Here is a 21,459-nt window from a genome sequence, read left to right on the forward strand (position 1 = left end):
GACATTTTCTCAAGGGACTGATAAAGTATCAACAAAACATAGGTCCATGCATTACATTGAGAGTTTTATTTAAGAGGATGGTAATGACAGTGAGCTGTCATATATGCACTAAATGGCACTACCTATTAGTCTGTGTGAAAATAACTTCTGAGGTGCACTAGTTTGATCTTTCTTTTAACCAGTGAATGTTTTGTCAGAGTGATTTCTATTTCTGTGAAGCAAAAAGTAATTTAGCCCATACAGATAGTGACTTTGGCCATGTACTTCTGCCAATCCTGCTAACTGGTCACTGTCAGGGCAGAAACCAAACCAGTAAAAGTAAAGACAATGCTTGAAAGTTGTAGTAAGAAATTGTAGTGATTCTCCATAGTTTGGTGTCCATTCAGTCTGTACAGGAAAGGCAAGGAGATAAGATATTGTTGAAAAAAGCCTAAAGCAAGTAATTAGTAGTAGGAGAAAGCAATGGCACATTTAGATTATTACACTTCACTTTGTATTGGTATCAGCTTGTGAATATTTCAGCAGCATTCATTTACATACCCACTGAGGATTCTGAGCAGAAATTACCCTTTGTTCTCAGGCATAGAATTCATTGGGGTTACAAGTTATATCTAGACTTTGGCCCCTTCAAATAGAAGGAGCTTTGTGATGATATGTTGAATGATATGTAATCTTCACTTTTGTTAAGTAAAACCACAGGATTTTCCTATAGAATCATTTGTATGTTTGCATTATGAAAACGCAAGATTTGTCTATTTGTGAAGTTCTTTGGTGAGAATATTTTAAAAGTAGTTGTGAAATGTAATTTGTGGCATCTGTATTTTAATACTTGTTACACCTGTCTCTTCCAGTCAGAGAGGCTGTCATTCCCTAGATCTCACACTTGGTAATCGAGGGACAGCAACCCATGTCTTCCTGAGCCTACTTCACTATCTTACACCTCAGGCCTGGTCAGACAGCGGCTTGCTATGGGTTACCTAATGAAGGCCTGATGTCTGAGGTAAGTTGTTTTTAGGAACTAAATGAATATGAAATGCAAAGTATGTGATCTGCTGCTAGGAACAGTCTAGACCTTGCACAAAGTTATTTGTATAGAAAAAGAATTAGAAAGCAGGTTTTAAACTTTATATACAGATACCTAAATAAAATTGAGTTGATAAAGAATGGAAAAAGATTGAATAGAGAGGGAAAGTATTCCCCCAAAAGAACTTTCTAAATCACTAAAGTATCTTTTTCAAGCCATGTTCTTACCTCTTTTGACCCTTGCTCCACAGTCTCCTCAAAGACCCTCTGCCAGGCAATTTCAGATGTATTATAAACATACTCTTGTGAACAAGAGCTGTAATTCTCCTCGATGCGGGGCCCTGCTGCTGATGACAATCAGCCCCAGGTAGCCTTTCACTTACCAATCGCTGTTGGCTCCAAAATAAGTTTTGAAAAAAGTGAATTGGAGCTTAGGATCCAAATGATAAGTAAAATGGAGGAATGCTTGTGTTTTCACAGCTTGTGTTTTGAATTGGTCAAAAGCCACTGAGCTGACCCACCCCCGTGAGCCTTCATCACTGCATTCATCTATTAACAACCATTCCTGTTTGAGTTCAGGCTGTTGACCTTTTCTCTAGAGTCATGTTTGAAGATTAGCCTTGTAGTCAGGCTAATAGCAATTCCTCCAAAATAAACCACAACCCATTCCCTGTTACTCGGTTTTTAAGTTTTGGCTAGTTTATTAAATTTTTGACATCTGGAAGCAGGGCATACCTTAAACTTCACATTGGAAGCACCTATTAATTGAACACAATAGGGACATTATCATTTTTTGGAGTAGATGTGAGTTGGAGAGAAGATATTACCTTGGATGAGGGGTGTTTTCGTCATTTACATGCTCAGTTGGTCACTAGTAATCAAGGATAATAAAGACTAGCTCAACACAAGAATTAAGTTAAAAAAAATTAAAAGCCATTTACTGTCAGGCCAGGATAGCTAGAATTAACTCAGAAAATTTTAGATGAAGCTTTACTTGGTGCACTGAACCATTACTACAAGCAATGGATTAGACTCGGCTGTGCTAGATTCTTCAGAATCCAGCCCTTCAGAATTTTTCATTCTTGTTGGTAGAAAATAGGAGGGCCTTGAAAGCTGCAATACTGAATAACAGGAACAACAGATGAGTTGATATGTTACAAAGGACTCTGAAAAGAAATAAGCTGTTTAGGCTTGAGTGGTAAAGGAAGTTTTGTAGAGGTGTGGCATAAAATGGAACTTATATGGCAATGGGTAGAAATGTTCATTTAAAAATAATTAGTAAATGGTTCTATATTATGTGCCCAATGTGGCAAAGATATGTAGTGGATGCTATACACAACCACAAAGTTAAACACTGAAGTTTAGGAAACATTGCTCTGAAAATTTAGAGAATTATTCAGGTATACCTAAATGTGCTTGGTGAGGTCAGTGAAAGTTTCAAAGTAAAATGTTGTTTATGCTGGGTATTGAAAGGTTCTTGGGCCTTCAGCAAGTGAGCAAGAATGCAAAACCATAGTGAGCCACTTTGACACCAAATATAATATAGACTAAGTTCATAAACCGAACATATGCACAGGAGAAATTTAGATATTACATAATCCATTCACTGGAGTGAAAAAAATGTTAAAATCGTCTCTTAATCTCATAGGATTTCTTTGAAGGAGATTTTCTAAGTGCCCACCCATGCGTTCCCGTATTTCTTTGGAATACAAGTGTATGCTCTTTGTTGGAACATTCACATTTTGGTTGTAGATCTAAAGTTGAATACCCATTTTCTTTTTGATCGATTATTTGTGCTAATAAGTAGTAAAGGGGGAGAGTAAAGGATCACCTCCAAAGAAACTTTTATTTTGGTTTGAAATACAATCTGGGCTTTTCTGTAGCAGACTGAATGGGTTAGGAATCACATCCTTCTCTAGGCCACTGTTAACATGATCTGTATATCCAGAGCTCCTACTGACCAACAGCAGTTGAAGAGAGGCTATGTGGAGGAGAAAAGTCAGTTTGTATTAAAGTTTTACTGGATATAATACATGAAGTAAGTCCACAGTGCATTCAGACTTTCAAGCACATTTCAAAGATGAAAACAAATCATAAGTACCTGGAGTTGAATGTAAGGGACATTAGGAATATGTGTTTTTGTACTAACCAACAACCCCAAAAGTCTGTGCTTATATAAATATGTGCATATAGAATAATACAAGGATACTCATTCTTGTTACTATATATTCAGGTGAGATAGACAGCTTTTTGCTGTTGACTGTCAGAATGTTTTATTGAAAGCTTATACTCTACTAAAGAAAGCAAGGTCAGTGCTGGGGTAAATTTCTGGCAGATTATTTAAACTTCTAAGAGGGTGAATTCCATTTAGAAATAATGTGGTTTTTATTACATATATCTGTCTAATAATATTAAGGTGCTATTTCAATGTTAAGAACACACAAAGCCGATCTTAGGTACTAAGAGATGGGGGCAGAGATTGGGGTAGGGGTTGGAGTCATAGCAGGGTAAGAGTTGGGCACTGGTTTAAGGTTAACACTAAGCAAAGGAAAATATGAAAACTGAAACTCCCTTTTATTTCCATATGGAGGCTGTTTTATTTTTGTTTAAATTCCCCTTTGCTATACCACATTTTCAACAAACTGAGGTATGAAACCTGAATATATTTCTAATATGGAATAGAAACAACAGATTTTCTTTAGACAGATATGAAGACCTTTTGTTTTTAATTTAGTAAAGATTGATAATAAAAAGTGATAAGAGGTTAAAAACAAGTGGTATTGTGATTAAGTAGGTCATGAAATTCTCATGCAAATTTTGAAATGTTAAGTAAGTTTATATCTGTATTTTCTTGAATTACTGTGAACTGGTGAATAAATTACTGTCTTTTTAATCAATCTAAAAGTCACAAGCTTGGAGAATCCCACTGAAGTCTAGAATTTTTGTGTGTTTACTTCATTTGATAAGATTCTTCATCCCAGGAGGAAACATTTAAATCTTATTAATATTACCCCCACAGCATCTTTTTGTATTCACTAGCTCTAAATCAATAACAGTTGTATAATTTAGCCTTAAACACACAATTAAATATTACCACTGTTATACAAAAATGTTTGGGTCCATTTAACTGAAACCAAAACTTTTAACAGATTTTGAAAACCTTACAAACTGAAACTACATAAGATTGATATTTATATTCCAAAATGTATTAAAGTCTTAATAGGAGAACTATACCTATTTGATGTAATTTTGGTGGTCAGAGGGAATGTTTGTTTTTTTGAGGTAAGTTAGACACCGAATCCCAGGGACACCCAGCCAAACAAAAAAATCTCATAATAACTATGAGAAAATAATAAATAGTGAGAAATTATACCCGTGGCAACCTATAGCAGATTCAGAATGTGTTATGGGATGATAAAGGAGCATGGGGAACTTAGGCATTGAAAGGCAGCATGTCATTGTTCTTAGGAAGTTTGTCCATTTTCTATTAGCAAATTGGTGTTGGAGGAAGAAAGAAAGAAGGAAAGAAGAAAAGAATTATGTTGATTGAAGTAGAATTTCTTACACTGAAGGTTTATATTTTCTAAAAGTATTGGGAAACATCTTGGGGGTGTTCAGAGGAAGGCAACACTGATTCGACTTTGGGCAAGTGGGCAATTCTTTGGTACTTCCCCGTAGAACTGTAACTGCAACTGGATTTTCATTGCCCCAGGTCATCCTCATTTTATTTCTGTAGTTTTCTCACCATTCCTCATGGTGCCTCACTTCTGAGCTAAGAAAAGAAATGTAAGATTTTATTTTTTATTCTCCTCTTTTAAATCCATGATATGAATTGTTTTCTTTTTGTGATAAAATCCATTTCCCATCACCACCCTGGAATGAGCCTTGATATGATTAACATACCAATTTACAGGTAACTCACATCTCTTTTTGGTCTTTGCAATATGCTAGACATGTTATAGTAATAATATTGTCCATTAGAATACTTAGAAGATTTCTAAATTACGTTTTTATTGTTTTATTTTTATTTGTGCATTTAGGAGTGAAAGAAATCATAACATTTTAGTGATATTAATTTAATCCTTTATTTACCTTCTGTTTCATTTCTTTAATATCTTTCTTCTTAATATTTTTTCCTTTAAAAAACTAAGGAAAAAGCCTGGCTTTTATTTGTTTCATTTCTTCAGAAGTGGTACTGTAATTCTCAGGTAGCTTGGATTTCCCTTTCTAACTTACCTCTGTCCCTTCAGTCTTTCTCCATCCACATTCAGTCAGTCACCAAGAACTCTTCTGTTTCATCAGTAGAGTCTCACATCTTCCTTGTTCTCTTCTTTTCTACTGTCCCTACCCAGAACAGGCCCTCATTAATTTTTCTTGAGATTCTCGAAATGTTTCCAAATGGACCTTTACAAGTAACTCTCCCCTCCCCAAAAAAGAACCAAACTAGTCAATGAATTAATTTTAAGAATTTGTTATTGAAATGTCCATTGCATCACCGCATAGTCTCTATTTCAGTGATTTATAGTAAGAACTTTATCATTGTGATTTTGTGTATCTATGAATATGGATTATTATGCATATATCTGTATCAGTATATATTACCTATGAAAAATCTTTCATAAAATAATATTTATCCTCATTTCCTGGGATGGGCTCTAATTTTTTTTCTCCTTTATTCCTCTTCATTTCCCTCCAGAATACAGTCTTCATTATTTGTGGATTCTGTATGTATAAATTTGCCAAAACTCAAAATTTGCTTGTAAGCGCAAAATCAGTACTCATAGTACTTTCACAGTCAGTTGTGGATCTGTCTATGCACAGCATAGGGAAAAATTTGAGCCAGCAGGTAGGCACATGCCAGCTGAGGTAGAACAAGGTGAGATGCACTGCCTTCGTGTTTTAACTTTAATACTTGTAAAAGTTTTCTGCTTTTTGTTGGTAATTTGCTATTTTAAATGGCCTCCAGCCTAATGCTGAAACACTGTCTTGTGCTCTTAAGCACAAGAAAGTTGTGATGTGCCTTGCTGAGAAAATATGTGTCTTAGATAAACTTGGTTCAGGCATGTAGTGAGTGCTGTTGGCCATGAAGTCAATGTTAATGAATTAGTAATATGTATTGAATAAGATGTCTTTAAACAGAAACACACAAAAAACAAGCTACGTATTGATAGGTTTATGAAAATGTGACCAGAGGCTCACAGGTAACCAATCCTGTATTTTTCCTACGTGCAGTGATTCAGTACTTGCTAACTCAATGTTTTTAGGGACTCTACAGAATGTAACTACTGCAAGTAACAAAAATTGACTGTATTGTATTTCAATTAAAAAAAATTTCTGGTCAGGACTCAGTGCAGTTATTTTATGGGCCGACCTTCAATTTGCAAAACATTGCCTCACTTGAATCATTTCCCTCAAAGTTTACCACCAGGTAAAGCTTTGCTTGCCAGAAACAAATTGTAGCTGTATTTTCTTTTCTCTGAGAGATTTGTACCTTGCTACTTTGTACTTTTTACCTTGCCTGCCAGGAAATTTAAGGCAGGTATTACAGCAACAGTATTAATCCTTGATGTTGGAATGCTCGGTTTCCTGTTTTTAGCCCAGGTGTCCTCTTCTTATTTCTACTGTATTATTTTTATTTGATTTATCTGTGTGTAAAGAGTTTTGAAACCTCTTAGGGTAAAGGTAGAAATTAATAAAATAATTAATAAATAAGTAAATAATTGAAACAAGTGATCCTCGAAGAAAGATCTAGAGATAAGAAGCTATCTTTTTAGTAGAGACTTTTAAGATATAGCATTATTGTCAAATGCTTTGATAGTATGTGGTCTTGTTAAGGTTTTATTTTTTTAATGTATTGTATGTTAACTTAAAAATGTTCTTTGGGCTGATGAAATAAAAGGGTTTTCTGAAATGTCAGAGTAATTTAGTAAAACTTAATAGCTTATGATAGCAGTGTAAGGAAGTTTTAAAAAGTTAACATGCTCCCTTTTAAGATTCGTTATTGTGTTAATCATCACCAGTATAGATTATATCATTAAAAAAATGCTTCCTATTCCTTAATAGCAGCAAAACAGGCATGGTTTGGATAATCAAATCATCAATAGTGGACATTTCATTGTAACCAATATTTTTGTTTTTTCTACTTATTGAACAGCCTTCCTTCCCTACATCTCAATGTCTGTTAATGAAGATAATCCTAAATAATCAAGAGTTGCTGTACAAATTTCAAGCTAAGTGAAAGTTTGAGTACTTTCCTTACTTAATCAAACTCAGTGTATTTTATGGACTAAGTGTTTCAAGTGAAAAAAATTAATGGGTAATAAACTCATTAATCCTAACTTCCAAGATTACATTTTGCTGCAATGTGTCAAAAGAGTTACAATTTGTGGAAAAAAAGTGATAGAGGGCACACCGTTTTAAGTATATTCTCCTAACATGTATCAATATCACAATGAGGAAATCTCTATTGTAAAAAATAATCGGCAGGGTGCAATATCTGCTGAAGGATATTATGTCTCCTAAGAGATTTGCAGTTTAAAAGGGTCTTTCAAAATAAGCTTTTTATAGTTTTTTCTAGTTTTATTTAAAACAAAGGATTTAGATGTTTCCCTGCTTTCATTTACAAAAGTGAGAGTGATAAAATTCAAGGTCTATTTTCAAGCAGTATACCAATATTCTTCAAAATATGATCTTCAACATTTTCAGAAAACTTGGTAAACACAAATTTCATGAGTAAAAAAAACCTTAGTTTTTTGTATTAGTCTATTAGTAAATGAATAGACAAAATACTCATACATATTTTACTAGTGAGAGGATGGCTCATTTGTATCAATTCATCTACTTCTATGTATTTGTGTACAAAAGACACACCTACAAATCATAAGCATATACTATAAAACACATTAAGAATCAAGTATAGTGAATTTTGAATTGAAAAATTGGAATGGAAATTAGTATATATTACTTATCACCAGTGAATCTCATAATTTGTACTAATGGAACGTCTGATTTTGGGGTAATTACCAAGAGTCGTTTGTGGTGGTTAAGAGCAGCTTCTGATCTGTGTTTAAAATGGATATCTTCTCTAAAAGTTATTCATGTAAGTAGTATGAATATATTTACCCATTTATGTTATCTGGCCTTGATAGCATCAAACTGTAATGATGATCATGTTCTTGTAGTGGACAGTTCTACAAAGGCCTTGTTAACATTATTTTTTACTGGTAAAAGTCAAATTTTACCATTGTTTGGAAGAGATAAAAAGCTCTTCCATTTTTTAATCATTAAAGACTTGTTTAAAAATGTTAATCAGTTGTCCTCATTTGTACCACTATTTTATCACTAATACATCTGAAATATATGAGATGCAGAGCAAGGTAGGGGTTAAGCACTCAAGATTCTAGAGCCAGCAGCCTGGATTCAAGTCCCATGGTTTCCCTGTGACCTTGGACAGGTAACTTTCCACTTTGTGCCTTAAGTTTTACCTCATTTGGGTAAAACAGATAAAATAGGGATCATTGTATTGATGGCAGTTTAAAACTGTAAATGGCATTTTAAAACTGAATGGAACTCAAGAGATTATGTAGAAACAGTGGTTTTGATTTTTTAAATAGCATTACCACTCTCACACTTTCTATGTAATGCAAATTGCATGGAGAATCTTAAAACAGAAAACAAATCGATGTTACTGAAATGCGGTAGAAGGCCTTTAGTCTTTGCTCATGCTACCTTTGGTACCTCTCAGAGAACTTTGCCATAGATTCCCAGATTTCTGAAGATGAAGGTTTAAAAATCCCTGATTTTGGTTATAGCCTTCTTTTATAGTTGAGGTAACTGAATTTCAGAGTTTGTAAATAGTTCATTTTTAAGGTAACAGCTAATTCAGCAAACACTAAAAACCAAGGATACTTCTCCATAGCACACTTACTTACTCCCATGGCTCCCTCAAAGCCCCAGATTGTTGAGCCCTTAGTGGCAACATGAAAACATGTTTTGCTCTTTAATTTCCAGGTGATCCCAATGTCTCATTTTGGAGACATGTCTTGACAGTATTCCTACAGTTAAAGGTCTGTCCCTCCTACTCTACCCTTATGGACCACATGAAAGGAAAACTAATTTTTAACTTCCTTATTTGCTTATCAATGAGTAAGAGTCTGGATGTGCAAACTAATTAGGACCAAGTGAACATAGTATTAAAAGTGTATTTGAATGTAAATTTCACCAGTGGTCCTAGTATCTCAGAAGGGGATGGACATTCAAATTGTAGCTTTTCATGCTGTACAAAATGCCCACACAAACACACCAATAAGACCCAAAACATTCTAGTTTAGGAGACAAGAGACTTCAAAAGATTGTAAGAATTATTATAGGTAGTAAACAAGAGTCAAGATTGGGTTAGGCTCAAATCTAGCTGGAGTCAATTATCATAACTTTTTAAAAGACTTTAAAAATTGATTTGTGAATGTTTATTTTTGATTGCTTATTGCTAGTTATAAAATCAACTTGTACAAGTGATTGGAGTTAAGATAAAACATTAGTTATATATTATAAACCAATATTACAGGCTTAGAGAAAATCCTAAGCTTTATAATACTGGGAAAGTTTTGGGAATGTAAATAGATTGTCAGATTTTCCCTATTCTTGGTATGCACAAATGGGATTGTTTTATAATTGATTTCCTTTCTTTGGGCCTCAGTGAATTTAATGTATCACAAAACAGTTTACTATTACAGGACTAAAAATACATGGTGACCATTAATATCTATTTATCACGCTTAATATTATGTGAAATATTTAATGATTTGATTAGTTTTGTGCTTATTAGAGTTTCTGAAGTTGGAGAAAAATGAAACAATACTAATTGGACAATTGAATCATTAATTACATAATATTGGAAATGCTTTAGTCTTGGATTGTGAATAAGGTTAAGGATTGTGGCATCATACTGTAAGTTACTAGCCTCTGTATAGTCATAAAAATTTGGCTGAACACTGCTTTTTAAATGGAGCAAAGTGACATGAAAAAAAATGTGTACCATCAGCTGCTCTTCCCTTAATAGGATTCTCTGGTGTGCAAATCACTATAGTGGGTGATGCAATGGGGCATAAGGACAATGAATCAGGTAATAAATTGAGTGTAACACTAATTATATTCAATGTGAACTGAAATACATACATTTGACGGCCATGATGGCAACCAATGTTCAAAGCCCAAGGTGAAAAATACATTACAGCTTATCCTTAAAAAACTCAACAGCCTACTACAATCTGTGTCTGGCATCAAATTCTATATATCTATCCATGTTTTCGGTGTCAAAACCCAACTCCTGAAGGAAAGGTCATTATCATTATGAAGTTTTATAAGAAAATCAGTATGTACCAGTATCCAATAATGGAAACATCATGAATGTCAGACTTAACACACTTGCAGAGTGCTAATAACTACTAAAGTGTATTCTTGTCTCAAGTTGAAGTCATTGTTGGAAATTTTATATTATCTGCTCTGCCTGAAAGCATTAAAAAGTATTTCTGTAATAGCTAGGCTAAAAAACATAGTGACTTTTACAACTTTGCTCAAGTTTTGGTTCAATTTCATATGTATGTCATATGATATTGGCATTGGCCTGAATTAAGCAAAGGGATCATTTTAACCATGTTTTGTGTTGCCTTCAGGATGAAATAAAGCATTTATGTGTGCCTCTGTTTGCAAGTGTGTAAGGCATATGTGTTTTAGATACATTATTAGCTACATTGCTAGTTTTGTGTTTCTTTTAGGTCTGGGATTGCATGGATATAAAATATGCATTTATTCAGAAACTAAACAAAAATCTTTAGTAATTTCTGCATTACAATGACTCTAATTCAAGTCCAGTGATAGATTAAAAGAGGTTGTTTCTTTTTCTATTATATATTTAAATTAAAAATAGGAAGATGTTGTTTCAACTAATGAGTTTTGTAGGGCTGTTTTAATATGATGTCCCTTAGGAGATTTCCTTACTCGGTGTGAAGGCTCCTAAGAGGTGCTTGTGCACCTGATTAATTCATAAATGGCGCTGAGGGCTGCACATTTGCCCAATCCTAGTTAAATCATAGTAGGCAGCTATTCCTCTGTAGGATGCACTGCAAATTGTGATGCTCTTATTATACACCTAATTACAGCATTCTACACTGGTCTTATTCTTTCCATAAATTCTTATAAATGTGATGCCCATTTTAGAAGTTAGAGATTGAGGTTTATTAAAATGACTTAAATCTATATGATTGCAGTGGAACAATGACTTCTGACTCCATAGAAAATTGCTCTAAAATTCTAAGAAGAATATATATATATAAAATAATGGGAAATTAAAATACAGTGATTTACAAAATTAATTTTGTGTTGTGAATAATAATTAAGAGCTACTATGGGGATACAAGAGGGAAAAAATGAAAAACTTACGAAAGGATAGATGAAGCAGTTTTGGGGTGAGTAGCCAATTAAAAAAGTATATGTTTTAGAGCATAGTTCTTAACCCTTCTCTTCCTCTGTGCCTCATGGGGGTTAGTAATCCACCCTATCTTATGGAGTAGAAGAATTAACTGAGTTAATGTATGTAAAGTGCTTAGAACAGTGCCTGAAACATACATATTAAGTCCAATGTAAGTTCTTTTTTTTTATTAAGGTATCATTGATAAATCTTATAAAGGTTTCACATGAGCAACATTGTGGTTATTGCATTCACCCATATTCTCAAGTCCCTCACCACCCCCATCCCTTTGCAGTCACTGTTCATCAAATAGTAAGATGCTATAGAGTCATTACTTGTCTTCTCTGTGCTGTACTGCTTTCCCTATGTATATTGTGAGTGCTGATTATAATGCTCCTTAGTTATCTTATCCCCATCTCCCTGACCTGCCATCCCCACCCCCTTCCCTTTGGTAACCACTAGTCCCTTCTTGGAGTCTGTGAGTCTGCTGCTGATTTGTTTATTCAGTTTTGCTTCATTATTATACTCCACAAATGAAGGAAATCATTTGGCACTTGTCTTTCTCTGCCTGGCTTATTTCACTGAGCATAATACACTCTAGCTCCATCCATGTTGTTGCAAAATGGTAGGATTTGTTTTCTTTTTATGTCTGAATAATATTTCATTTTGTATATGTACCACATCTTCTATATCTATTCATCTGCTGATAGACATTTAGGTTGCTTCCATATCTTGGCTATTGTAAATAGTGCTGTGATAAACGTAGGGGTGCATATGTCTTTTGAATCTGTGATCTTGTTGTCTTTGGGTATATTCCTAGGAGTGGAATTTCTGGGTCTAATTGTATTTCTATTTTTAGTTTTTTGAGGAACCTCCTTATTGTTTTCCACAGTGGTTGAATTAATTTACATTCCCAACGACAGTGTAGGCGGGTTCCCCTTTCTCCAAATCCTCACCAGCATTTGTTGTTCCTTGTCTTTTGGATGTTGGCCATCCTGACTGGTGTCAGGTGATATCTTTTTTTTTTAATTTGCATTTCCTTGATAATTAGTGATGTGGAGCATCTTTTCATGAGTCTGTTTGCCATTGCATTTCTTCTTTGGACAAGTGTCTCTTCATATCCTCCACCCATTTTTTAATCAGGTTATTTGCTTTTTGGGTGTTGAGACGTCTGTGTTCTTTATATATTTTGGATGTTAACCCCTTGTTGGATATGTCATTTACAAATATATTCCCCCATACTGTAGGGTGCCTTTTTTTTCTACTGATGGTGTCCTTTGCTGTACAGAAGATTTTTAGTTTGATGTAGTCCCATGTGTTCATTTTTGCTTTTATTTCCCTTGCTCAAGGAGATGCATTCAGAAAAAAGTTGCTCATGTTTATATTCAGGAGATTTTTGCCTATGTTATCTTCTAAGAGTTTTATGGTTTCATGACTTACATTCAGGTCTTTGATTCATTTCAAGTTTACTTTTGTGTATGAGGATAGACAATAATCCAGTTTCATTCTCTTACATGTAGCTGTCCAGTTTTGCCAGCACCAGTTGTTGAAGAGGCTGTCATTTCCCCCATTGTATGTTCATGGCTCCTTTATCGACCTTAATTGACCTTATATACTTGGGTTTATATCTGGGCTCTCTAGTCTGTTCCATTGGTCTATGGGTCTGTTCTTGTGCCAGTACCAAATTGTCTTGATTACTGTGGCTTTGTAGCAGAGCTTGAATTCGGGGAGCATAATCTCCCCAGCCTTATTCTTCCTTCTCAGGATTGCTTTGGCTATTCAGTGTCTTTTGTGGTTCCATTTGAATTTTAGAATTATTTTCTCTAGTTCGTTGAAGAATGCTGTTGGTATATTGATAGGGATTGCATTGAATCTGTAGATTGCTTTAGGCAGGATGGCCGTTTTGACAATATTAATTCTTCCTATCCATGAACATGGGATGTGTTTCCATTTATTGGTATCTTCTCTCTCATGAGTGTCTTGTAATTTTCAGAGTATAGGTTTTTCACCTCGTTGCTTTGGTTTATTCGTAGGTATTTTATTCTTTTCGATGCAATTGTAAATGGAATTGTTTTCCTGATTTCTCTTTCTGCTAGTTCATCATTAGTATATAGGAATGCCATAGATTTCTGTGTATTAATTTTGTATCATGTAACTTTACTGAGTTGAGTTATTCTAGTAATTTTAGAGTGGACTCTTTAGGGTTTTTTATGTACAATATCATGTCATATGCAAACAGTGACTGTCTAACCTCTTTACAAATCTGGATTCCTTTTATTTCTGTGTGTTGTCTGATTGCTGTGGGTAGCATCTCCACTACTATGTTAAATAAAAGTGGGGACAATGGGCATCCTTGTCTTGTACCCAATCTTAGAGGAAAAGCTTTCAGCTTTTCACTGTTAAGTGTGATGTTGACTGTGGGTTTGTCATATATGGCCTTTATTATTATGTTGTTATACTTGCCTTCTATGCCCATTTTATTGAGAGTTTTCATCATGAATGGATGTTAAGTTTTGTCAAATGCTTTTTCAGCATCGTTTGAAATGATCATGTGAAATTTGTCCTTCTTTTTGTTGATGTGGTATATGATGTTGATGGATTTTCAAATATTGTACCATCTTTGCATCCTTGGAATAAATCCCACTTGATCATGACATATCATCTCTTTGATGTATTTTTGAATTCGCTTTGATAGTATTTTGTTAACTATTTTTGTAACTGTTCATCTGGGATATTGGTGTGTAATTTTCTTTTTTTGTGGTGTCTTTGTCTGATTTTGGTATCAGAGTGATGCTGGCCTCATAGAATGAGTTTAGAAGTATTCCCTCCTTGTCTACTTTTTGGAAAACTATAAGGAGTATGGGTATTAGGTTTTCACTAAATGTTTGATAAATTTCAGTGGTAAAGCCATCTGGTCCAGAGTTTTGTTCTTAGGTAGTTATTTCATTACCAATTCAATTCGTTGCTGGTAATTGGTCTGTTCAGATTTTCTATTTCTTTCTTTGTCAGTCTTGGAAGGTTGTATTTTTCTAGAAAGTTGTCCATTTTGTCTAGGTTATCCAATTTGTTGGTATATACTTTTTCATGATAATTCTTGTGTTTCTGTGGTGTCCATAGTGATTTTTCCCTTCTCATTTCTGATTCTGTTTATGTGTGTGGACTCTCTTTTTCTTGATAAGTCTGGCTAGGGGTTTATCTGTTTTGTTTATTTTCTCAAAGAACCAGCTCCTGGTTTCATTGATTCTTTCTGTTGTTTTCTTCTTAATTTTATTTATTTCTGCTCTGATTTTTATTATGTCCCTCCTTCTCCTGACTTTGGACCTCATTTGTTCTTCTTTTTCTAGTTTCATTAATTGTGAGTTTAGACTGTTCAAATGGGGTTGTTCTTCTTTCTTGAGCTAAGCTTTTATTGCACTATACATCCCTCTTAGCATAGCCTTCGCTGCATTCCACAGATTTTGTGGTGTTATTGTTTTCATTTGTCTTCATATATTGCTTGATTTCTTTTTTAATTTTGTCATTGATCCATTGATTATTGTGGAGTATGCTGTTAAGCCTCCAAGTGTTTGTTGGCTGTTTTGTTTTCTGTGCATAATTTATTTCTAGTTTCATACCTTTTTGGTCTGAGAAGCTGGTTGGCACAATTTCAGTCCTTCCAAATTTACTGAGGCCTTTTTGTGTCCTAGTATGTTATTTATTCTGGAAAACATTCTATATGCACTTTAGAAGAGTGTGTATCCTGCTGCTTTTGGGTGGAGTATTCTGTAGATGTCTGTTAGGTCCATCTGTTCTACTGTGTTGTTCATTGCTTCTGTCTTCTTACTTAGATCCTTACTCAGATCTCCAGTGTAGATTTTTAGCAGTCCTGGCTTCTTCTCTCTCCCTGCTCTGTTTCTCTTCCTCCTGATAGTAAGCTTGGGTGAAGGGATGTCTTGGGTTCCACCAGATCACAGCTCATTACTTTTTGCTTTTTCATGAGGTTTTCTCTTTCTTTTCCCCATGTGTAAGCTGTCTGTTGCAGTCTTCTTTCTGGTCACTCTTTCAGGATTACTTGTATTTGGTGTATTTTTGTGTTATATGTGGTTTGGGGAGGAGGTTTCTGCCTCACTTCTTACTCTGCCATCTTGTTTGATCTTCCCTTTGTAAGTTCTTATTTAGAATTTTTTTTTCAGTCTCTACCCAATATAACTAACCTAAGTAAGATGTACCGCTTTCCTCTGTTCTGCTTTAGCCCAAAGTAGTATTTCCACTGCTGGCTTTTCCTCCTATTCTTTGACATTGCCTTTTTTTAAAATTCTAATTGAGAGGAGAGGAGTTTCCCCTTTAAAATTAAAGAGAAGATGTTAGAATCTCATCAAGCACAAGTTTGAACAGGTAGTACTTTTTTTCTAGGTTTATAGCTGAAAAAATGTTGGCCCACTGAATAAATAACATGCAAGTCAAACTATCTGACTGCAAGTGCTTTTTATAATTTCTTTTATATGAAGCAACCATGTTTATTAAGATAAAGCATTTATTCCTCTAAGATGAAAGTTCAAGTATATTCTGATTCTCATTGTTTCTGCAGTTACACAAATTCTGACTTCTTTAGTTGGGAAACTTTCTACTGAGCTGAATCCATCACTTAACTGAGCTGACTAACAAATCTGGTTTATTATCATTATTCATCTCTTTCTATGATGTAGATACCAGGTCCAGGTACTGTCTGAACTTCTATCAAAACCTGAAGGCTACTCATTTGAAATGGTCCTTTCTTTTTATTCAGAAGCTCAATGATGTCTAGTATATGATATTAAAAAATGGAAAAGAGTATGCAGATTATTCATGTATTAAATGAAACACAAAGAAAAATGAAACTCTAAGAAGTTAATAGACTTATCACAAATTTGACAACTAGTTAATGGTGTGGGTAGAACACATGGCTTGTGATTCATAGTCATTTTTCCTTCCATTCTGAATTTTATTATAAAGTGCAAGAGACAGAAAAAAAGAACTATGAAAAGACAAAAAAATAAATGTGAAAACATATTGTGAATGTCAGTCTAACACATTTTAATTCACCAATCACATAGTCACCCATAATTTGAAACTCTTATTACTTTCCTTCTGAAACAGCTGAATTGTTTCAAATCAGCTAAAAAAAACTTAAGACATGCTATGCACACTTACATGGTATAATGGGTACAGCAGAGAATGTTTTTTTCTAAATAAATACATTCTAAGTTTTAATAATACAGAGCTTTTCATTTATGAAATTGTGCAGTTTAAAAGCACAGTTATCAACATTTTTAAATGTTTTGGATGTGCACCATTTGACCATCTTTTTTTTCACATTTTTATCCAAAGCATAGAGAAACTTGATCATTTAGGAAAGCTGTTCTTATCCCAGTCAAAATAAGGTAAAGAATTAAGTGGTTACATGTGTTGATAAGATAGTATTTACATTAAGGTTGAATCATCAGGATGATACTCTAATCTCTTACTAGACAAAGGAGCACATTGTATTTAAGATAAATAGCATACTTGAGATCATGTCACTTAACATGGGTGTTTTACTCTGTATATGGTGGCAGTCATGGCCACATTGGTGTGGAGACAGAATGGAGATGAATCCCACTACACCTTATAAAAGGGAAAAGAGAGGTTGCCTCTGCTGGTGTTCTATCTGTATACCATTAACTAGTTATCATAGAATGATACCTCATTCAACATTAGCTTGCTATCTAGCATAAGCTTGAGAAATGAGCTAATATATTCAGGTTCAGCACAAATTGAATTATAAAAAGTTTAATTTATCAAGTGAATCCAAATACAATTATAAAAATTACTTATTTACTTCTCAAAAAGTATAAGGTAGTGGAATATATTGGGTATTAGCCAAACATCACACAGTAAAGTTTTCATAATCCTTATAAATACTACTTCTGAATTTTATCCCTAAGGGTCATATTGCCTTATAAGGACCTTAAGATAGGAGCTCTTGTGATTTTCACTGTATCCATGTTTGAGTAGTAGCCCATACCCCCTTGAGATGGAAACATTACAGTAGTTTTTTCTTTTCTTTAGTGGATGGAGGATAGAAATGGTGGTTGACATTCTAATAAATCATCAACATATTTATTTTTAAGTCTGTCAAGCTATATGAAAGTCATCCATAGAACTGGAATAAAAATACACTAAAAACAAAATCTCTTTGGGATCTCATAAAGCTTCCATTGGATTTGGAATTTTTTCCCCCAAATTAAAGTAAATATCCTATTAGTATTTGAATGTAAAAATTAAACACAATGTATTATCAATTAACTTTACCATTTCTTTTTACTTTTTTAAATTTCTTATTTTTTTAATTGGCCTTAGGCCTAATTGCGTACAAAATCTCATGCATTTAATACAGTACAGGGGAGATTATATTTGTAGGTTTTAGGCCTCTCATGAAGTGGGGAAGGACAATAAAAGTAGCTAAGCACTGACCAGTGAACCTGAAGGAGTTTTGGATTGGGATATAAGCAAAGAGAATTTATGAGCCTGCTGAATGGAAGGTATGGGTGAGGTAGAATTGGGTGCCAAAACTGAATGCCTCTGTAGGAATTTTGAAGGATAGTGATGGATAAATTAGCTCTTCCAAACCTCCCTGAATTTGGATTGCTAATGGAGAGATGGGATGCAAATTGGGAGAAAATGTTTTGATTGTGATTATTGTTATTACCAGTTTGGGAGGGAAGCAGAGCATTCAGCGGAGCCTCTTTCCTCTCACTCGTAGCTCACTCCATGGTAATGTTATACGAGTTAGAAGCAGTATTTGAGAGAGAAACTTGCCAAATGATCTCTTATAGTGGAGTTGCTGATTCCTTGCTGATTGCTGATCTGAAAGCCACAGCAAAATCCTTATGCAGTAGTAGTGAGGGAGGGAAGAGCAGCTCATGGACATAAATGTTTTGAGTCAGTCTTCATTTGTATTAGCCCTGAGGTGCTTTGAATTACCAGTGATAAAGCCAACCCTTTGCTTCTGTTTACAATCATGGTTAAAAACTGTTAGCATAAAGGCGAATTTCATGTACAGGAGGATTATAGTAGTATCTCTATTCCTTTCTAAAACAACTAAGTTCCTGTCTCTTCCAATTGGTATTTATACAAGTGTGTCTGTGACAATTTAACACCCTAAATATGATCTAATATCTCTACTGAATTTTAGTCTGAATGTTACCATAAAGACTTACTATATTAAAAATATTTGCATATGGCATTCTCCTGTTCTGAAAATTTATGAATTTTAATAAATTTGCTTAGATTTTATAGCCCACAGTTAAAATTGTTCATATTCCAGGACTATTACTTAAAAGGAATTGAAATTATATAAAAACACTTAGAAGCAGAATTACATCTTCAGCTTTCCCATTACTTTCTATATGTTGGTTATTAATTTCACCATAATAAAGAATCGGTATTCAAAATGAAAACTATATTGAGCTTTGTAAATGTTTATAAATTAGCATGTATACAGATGTATCCTCATAATAATTTATGATTTGTCAAAAGAGAAACAAATCTGTGGAGTAATATGTACTTTGGTCCAGCACTCTATTAAGTAGTAGATTTTTAAGGCAAAACAACAAAAAAGACTACATAATTACAAAGAATGAATAATGAGTGGTGATAACGAGGCTCTAAATCACAAAGTACATTCAGTTCCATGTAACAAAAAGTAACAACTTAATGCATTTAAAAAATATAAAATGGAAAAGGAAGTTTTGGAAAAGTTATATTAGAGCATTTACTAAACTGGATAATTCTAGCACTTTCCCCTTACTGACCTTCTCCTATGGTAAACACATTACCAATTGTTCTTTTTAATTTTTTTTTTAATTCAGTTGAACACCACTTTAGAGCTGGGTATACACTAGTCAATAAGAGGTGTTAGCTGTCTTGAAGAATTTCACAATTAGTAAGAAAGATTTTTTTTGTTTACTTATTTGTACTTGCTCCAAATGTACCAAAACTAATATAAGGCAGCCTTAAAAAATACACTATAATAATAGAACATGAATAAAAAACAGATTAAGAATGATGGTGAGAATAAAAAAGAGTAGAAAAATAAAATGTAATTGGAAAAAAGATTCGTGCATTATACACATTCAGTGAAATCTTAAATACTTTGAGATGTGTGTAAACTGATAAAATACAGTGTGTGATTAAGTATATCAGTGCAAAGTAGAGGCGTCACAGAAAGTTGGTGGAATGTGTAATTCTAGCTAAACTTTTTTAAGTTTTAGCTACATCAGAGATTTGACCTAACTTTTGAAGGAATAGTAAGAAGAGTAGTCACATGGAGTTGGAGGTTGAAAAATAGATACAAAATTGTGGATGCATGAAACAGCATGTTATAGAAGAGAGTAATATGTTTGGGAAATGAAATGCTGCATCCTAAAGTAGAGAAATAACAGGTAGGGTCATTGGTGAGTGTGGAACGAGCCAGATCTACAGTGTGTAACTTTTTGTATTAGAAAAGTATTGATTTAAAAAAAAAGAATATCAGTGACCCAAGTTTGAGATGATAGTTCAGTCGAATGATTGTGAAGACAAAGATTAACTAATTTCTGTTATTTCCAATTATAATTGGAAAATAACCCATAAAAATGAAAATAGTTTAGTGAACCTTCAGGTATTCACCTTCTGGATTATTGAAGACAATGTTGTTCCATCTATATATTCACCAACCACTCCTTGCTCCATGCCAACACTACCCCTGAAATATTTCAAAGCAAATTCCAGAAATTACATCATTTCATTAGGGAACTGTTCAGTATGTATCGCTATAAGATACGCACTTATCAGAAATATAACTAGAACCTACAAAAAACACTAACAGTAATGTTAATAGTAACAGTAATCTCGAGGGTAAGATTCTCCAATACTAAAATTACTCAAAATTATTCTTCCAAAAATTCTTAGGGGTAATATGTTAAGGAAACTTTTTTGCCCTGGTTTTATCTGCATATTTCATAAAAATTGTATTTTTTGCTAAGCTATTGAAAATACTATTAGTATTAATGGATGTTTCAAGTGATAATAGCTTATGATGAAAGTCTTGGGTTATTTAAATTCTAAGACACAGAATTCAGTTGTCAGTAGCTAGGATGAGATGAACTGCTAGAGAATAGAGTCATCTGTAGTTTTGTACATGGAGAAACGGTGGAAGAACATAGCATTGCTGATTTGATTTTCAGAGGTGCATTAGTGGAAGTTTGTTTTATAAATGATTTCATTGCCTTATGGAGAACTGGAAACTGCTTGAATATCCCTCATGTCTATTTAAGAAAATAGTTTGAGTAGCTAAAGGAAATGGATGAAATAGTTACTGAAATCAGTAAATGCAAAGAAAGCAAAGGAAAACATAAACCAGACAAAAATACATTTCCAGGACCAAATTTTTAAGTATTCTGTATTTTGTCATTTGCTAAACCACAAGTAGGTATACACAGAGCCTCAGTTCAACATGCTTTTGTTGCTAACATAAATAAAGTTTGGGTTACTGCACTGCAAATCAACCAGACTAGATCATGAGTTACAAATGATATATATATGTATAAAATAAGTGTCAGAGACTAATTAGAAAGTAACAGTTGGTCATGAACAAATGTTGGAAACAAACTAATGGAGGGGTAAGAAGATAAGCTAGGAGAAACAGACTAGTTCCTTATAGGTAATGCACAATTCTGTCTGATAAATTGAATTCAGCATAGATACTTTAGAAAAACTTGTTTACTATTTGGTAGTATTTATATCAGAATTCTTAAACAATCTTAATTTATATCAGAATTCATAGACAATCTTAAATGAACTACTTCTGAAAGTAGTTCCAAACTTGCAAGTAAAAGATAGAACCAAACTGGAAATGGGATAAAATCAGTGTCAATGTATAGTTTATTTGCAGAGGAAAATTTTTTCAACTAAAATAATTGCACCTACAAATT

General features: G+C 33.8%; 1 long non-coding RNA gene across 2 annotated transcripts in view; it reads left to right on the top strand.

The window, feature by feature from the left end:
• LOC118974139 (uncharacterized) overlaps window positions 1-21,459 on the top strand; it is a 457,532-nt gene that overhangs the window by 26,107 nt on the left and 409,966 nt on the right. For both annotated transcript variants that reach the window (XR_012132176.1, XR_012132177.1), the window contains exon 3: window positions 852-1,000. This is a non-coding gene — a long non-coding RNA (uncharacterized lncRNA). The remainder of the gene's footprint in view (window positions 1-851; window positions 1,001-21,459) is intronic.

The sequence above is a fragment of the Manis javanica genome, chromosome 6, assembly GCF_040802235.1.
Source record: "Manis javanica isolate MJ-LG chromosome 6, MJ_LKY, whole genome shotgun sequence".
In the NCBI taxonomy this organism is placed as follows: domain Eukaryota; kingdom Metazoa; phylum Chordata; class Mammalia; order Pholidota; family Manidae; genus Manis; species Manis javanica.